Genomic DNA, 5,073 nt, shown 5'->3' on the forward strand with positions numbered 1-5,073 from the left:
CAACACCCACCTATGAGTGAGAATATGTGGTGTTTGGTTTTCTGTTTCTGTGTTAGTTTGCTGAGAATGATGGTTTCCAGCTTCATCCATGTGCCTCAAAGAACATTAACTCATTCTTTTATATGACTGCATAATATTCCATGGGATTGCTGGGTCAAATGGTATTTCTGTCTAGATCCTTGAGGAATCCCCACACTGTCTTCCACAATGGTTGAACTAATTTACTCCCACCAAGAGTGTAAAAGCGTTCCTGTTTCTCCACATCCTTTCCAGCATCTGTTGACTCCTGACTTTTTAATGCTCACCATTCTAACGGGCATGAGATGGTATCTCATTGCGGTTTTGATTTGCATTTCTCTAATCACCAGTGATGATGAGCATTTTTCATGTTTGTTGGATGCATAAATATCTTCTTTTGAGAAGTGAGACACTTTTTTTTCAGTCACACCTACTAATGGAGGGCATTCCTTGTGTGGCCTTCCACATGAAGTGTCCAGGGCCCAGGGGCCCTTCATCTTGTAGCTGTGCAAATCAAGGCATGGCCTCCAGAGGCACTGCAGAAAGGAAAAGAGAAAGCAGGACGTTTCAGGGGGTCTTCGTGAGCCAGACCTGGCAGTAGCTCATACCATTTGCACTTGCATTCCCAATCTGAACTTGGCTTCATGGCTGCCACTAACTTCAAGTGAAGAGGGGAAATGAAATTTATCTGTGTGCTTGAGAATAAAAGAATAACTGGTATTTGGGACCATTAGCAATTTCTGCCTTACCTCTTTTTTTTTTAAGAGTCTGTCCCCAGACTGAGTGCAGTGACACAATCATAGCTCACTGGGACCTCCAACTGCTGGGCTCAAGACAACGTCCCACCTCAGACTCCCCAGTAATAACTGGGGCTGCAGGCACAGGTCACTACAACAAGCTATTTTTTTTTATTGTTATTTTAGAGACAGCGGTCTTGCTCAGCTAGTCTCACACTCCATTGACCAACATCTCTCCATTTTCCTTCCACAGTCCCTGGAAACTACCAATCTACTTTGTCTCTATGAATTTGAGTACTTTCCAACCGTCACGTAAGTGGAATCACACAGCATTTGTCTTTTTGTGATTGACTAATTTCACTTAGCATAATGTGAATAACAGGGTTTTCTTCTTTTTAAGGCTATTTCACTGTGTGTGTGTGCACGTGTGCATGTGTGTGTGCATCTATGTGTGTGCATGTGTGCACGTGTGCGTGTGTGTACACGTGTGTGTGCATGTGTGCACGCATGTGTGCATCTGTGTGTGCACGTGTGTGCGTGGTGCCTGCGTGTGTGTCTGCGTGTGTGTGCATCTGTGTGTGTGTGCGTGTGTAAACATACATTTGTCCAGTCATCTGTTGATGGACACTTGAGTTGGTTCCTAAGAGATGATGGCCACTGTGACCAATGCTGTAATGAACATGAGCTGCAGAGAGCTTTTTGACATACTCATCTTATTTCCTTTGGAAATGTGTCCTGTAATAGGATTGCTAGATCACGTGGTAATTCTATTTTTAATTTTTTAAAGAACCTCCACAATGTTTTTAATAGAATAAGGATTTTTTTGACTTTTCTACCACATTTTTCTACACTGTGTATAGATGTACTCATGGAAATAAGCAGCTTCCTTAACTTGTCCATGGCACAGGAATTCCATTGCGTGTAAAATCGAATCTGCTCAACAGCTGAGGGAAACTAGAAATGACGGGTCCATATCCTGGTGCAGTGTCATGCAATTCAAACAATGGTGCAGGTGCCAGCCTGTAATTTTGGGGGACTGCAAACAAGGCTTTTTCTTGAAGCTGAACCAAAAGCAACGTCTTATGTTCCTTAGACTTTGTAATACCTGCAGGAATATATGGATTCTGGGGAAGCTCAAAGTTTGGTCTCCACCAGTTCCCAATGACCCAGTCTTGCAGAACTCCATCCTGACTACCCAGTATCCCTGTCATGAAGCGTTTTAGTCCTTCAACTTCATCATCTCCTGGGTTAAGTTCACCACCAGGCAGTCTGAAAGAAGTTGTTTCCAGCTGTAGCAGCATGGGGTAGCTGGTGCTCGTGTACAATCAGAACCCCTTCTGCAGTCCTCCTCATTCCAGTTGGATCAAATTCTTCCCTCATGCTCCGAAATCTGGCTGCAACAGAGCTGTCCTGCTCATAGAGGGGTTCTATTGTACCAAAAGTATAATTGGTGAGAGGGTATAGGTTCATGTGCGCTCCAGGGTGAGGGAGTTGGTCTGCTGGATGTACACGTTGCCGAACTGGGCGACCCCCCCAAGACCAGCCGGTCTGCGAACAATTGAGTGGTACCACACATGCTGGAAAGCTCTGGCGCTGGTGGCCAGCAGAAAGTGGGAGGCAGGGGAGACTTTCCCCAAGCGGAAAGCGGTTATCTGCGACCCTCTCAGTGGCCACAGCTCGCCATTGACAGGAGAGCTCAAGGGGAGCAGAGTAAGAATTTTTTAATATACTTTTATTCAATCACCTCTCTGAAACTTTATTTATTTATTTCTTTGTTTGTTTATTATTAACAGCTTTATTGAGTTATAGCTGACATACAATCAATAAGAAATTGCTTAAAGGATATAATTTCATGTGTGGTTACACTCATAAAATGATGATTAGAATAAAGGAAATGGGCCGGTCATGGTGGCTCACACCTGTAATCCCAGCATTTTGGGAGGCTGAGGTGGGTGGATCACTTGAGGTCAGGAGTTCAAGACCAGCCTGGCCAACATGGTGAAACCCCATCTTTACTAAAAGTGCCAAAATTAGCCAGGTGTCATGGTGCACGTCTGTACTCCCAGCTACCTGGGAGGCTGAGGCTGAAGAATCACTTGAACCTGGGTGGCAGAGGTTGAAGTGAGCCAAGATTGTGCCACTACACTCCAGCCTGGGTGACAAGAGCAAGACTCCATCTCAAAAAAAAAAAGTATAAAGGAAATGAACATACTCGGTCCACACAAAGTCCTCTTGTGCTCCCACCTGCCAACTCATCTGGGTTTCTATCCCTATGGATCACTCTGTGTGTCGTAGAACATTAGATACATTCAACTATACAATATGTTTATCGTTGTATGACTTCTTTCAGTCAGCAAAATTATTTCGGATTTATCCATTGTGGAGAGCACATTGATAGTTCACTCCTTTCCATTGCTGAGTACTGTTCCATTGTGTGGATATATCATCATTTGTTTACCCATTCTGAAAAATTTAAATACTATAATTTACATTCCATTCAGTGGAAAAGAGAAACAACTCTTCCAGGAAACACGGTAAGAGAGCCAAGAAATTAGGATAGCAGTCCCCAACTTCCTAAACCCTACTCCCAGAGATTCTGATTCATGTTGTTTTGACAATCTCTCCCAGTAACCCTGATGCTGAGCCAGCTTTTAGAATCATTAGTCTAGGTCAGGGGTGTCCAATCTTTTGGCTTCCTTTCCTGGGCCACATTGGAAAAATTGTCTTGGGCCTCACATAAAATACAGAAACATTAATTTACTAACACTAGCTGCTGACAAAAAAAAAATCTTATAATATTTTAAGAAAGTTTACGAATATGTGTTGGGCCACATTCAAAATTGTCCTGGGCTGCCTGCAATTCACAGGCTGTGTGTTGGACAAGCTCTGTCTAGATTATAGCTAGGGCAGCTGTCACAGTAGACAGTGTCATGGCACGGCCACAACAGGCACAAGTTAGGTGAGGTACAGAGGTTAGGAAAGGCCAGGCCAGGCACAGGGCAGACCAAGTCAAGGACAATGGAACTTGGCTCAGGCAGTCGGGCTGGTTCCTTTCTGACAAAATAGCACATGTCGCTCTTGGCAGAGCAGCTATGTGCTACAGGGTCAGCAAGTGCTGATGGAAGAGGCCAGAACCTTGGATAGCTCCCTGTTGGCAAAACTGATTCACTCAATTCCTAAGTCTTTCATTCTCAGACACCTGGGCTTATGTGATAAGCTCCACCCCCAGGACACCTAGTTTGGCCAATAAGAGAGCTTCCTAAATATGCCAAACATACTTCCTGTAGCATAAGAGAATTATGCTTATTTCTCCACTACCACCACCTGAGCTTCTGATCTCTCTAGCAAATGGGAATAACTCACAGGATGCCAGTGGGGTGGCTGTGACCCTGGGAATTCAACAGGACAGTTTGTGTGGCAGGGCACATGGTAAATTTGTTCTTTCTAAACTGTTGAATGCCACACCCTGCAGATTGTCTCTTCAGTGATTTTTAACACTACCTGAAATATTGAAAACAGCTACTAACCGAAGGATCAATACAGATAAACTGATACCTGAACACCTTTAACTGAAGATAATCATTCATCATGATCAATGACACCTTCATTTCCATGGCAAGCCTGCAACTAAATATAAGAGATCGTGATATTGAAAAGACTCTTAACGGAATATAAAGAATATTTTCACTTAGCCAGGTGTGATGGTGTATACCTGTAGTCCCAGCTACTCAGGAGGTGAGGGTGGGAGAATCACTTGAGCCTGGGAGGTTGAGGCTGAAGTGAGCCATGATCGCACCACTGCACTCCAGCTTAGGTAACAGAGCAAGACCTTGTCTCAAAAAAAAACAAATCACTATCTTCTCAAAAAAAAGGTACCATCTTAGAAGAGCATTGATATGGAAGTCCAAGGAGAGCCGGTGTTAGAAGCAATTGTGTTACTTAAGAATCTGACGCCTCAAACACAAATGTAAAATAAAGATACTCACAATTTCAACTTAAAAGTGATCTTTTGTGCCATTTTTGTTCTTCTAACTGGTTTTAACTCAACCCACAACCAGCAGGCGACACGGATGAACTGGACGCTGAGTCCAAGAACAGGATTACTAGTACTAAGAACTGACAAACCCGGTCTCTTCCATGGACTCTCTGAAGCAATAACTGCTATATGGACTTTAGCTTGGAGAGCTGTTATCTATTAATATATTAATGGAGTTAACGTTATGTTAAATATATTATACAAATGTATAATACAGATAGAGTAAAAACTTAAGAAAACATCAACTGGGATATCTAGAGCTGATGATGTGATGTACATTTA

At 43.2% G+C, this 5,073-nt stretch overlaps 1 pseudogene; it reads right to left on the reverse strand.

The window, feature by feature from the left end:
• Positions 1 to 1,642: 1,642 nt before the first annotated feature.
• LOC100393491 (cleavage and polyadenylation specificity factor subunit 5 pseudogene) lies at positions 1,643 to 4,369 on the reverse strand (annotated as a pseudogene).
• Positions 4,370 to 5,073: the final 704 nt, after the last annotated feature.

This window comes from Callithrix jacchus, chromosome 3 (genome assembly GCF_049354715.1).
Source record: "Callithrix jacchus isolate 240 chromosome 3, calJac240_pri, whole genome shotgun sequence".
NCBI classification, from domain to species: domain Eukaryota; kingdom Metazoa; phylum Chordata; class Mammalia; order Primates; family Cebidae; genus Callithrix; species Callithrix jacchus.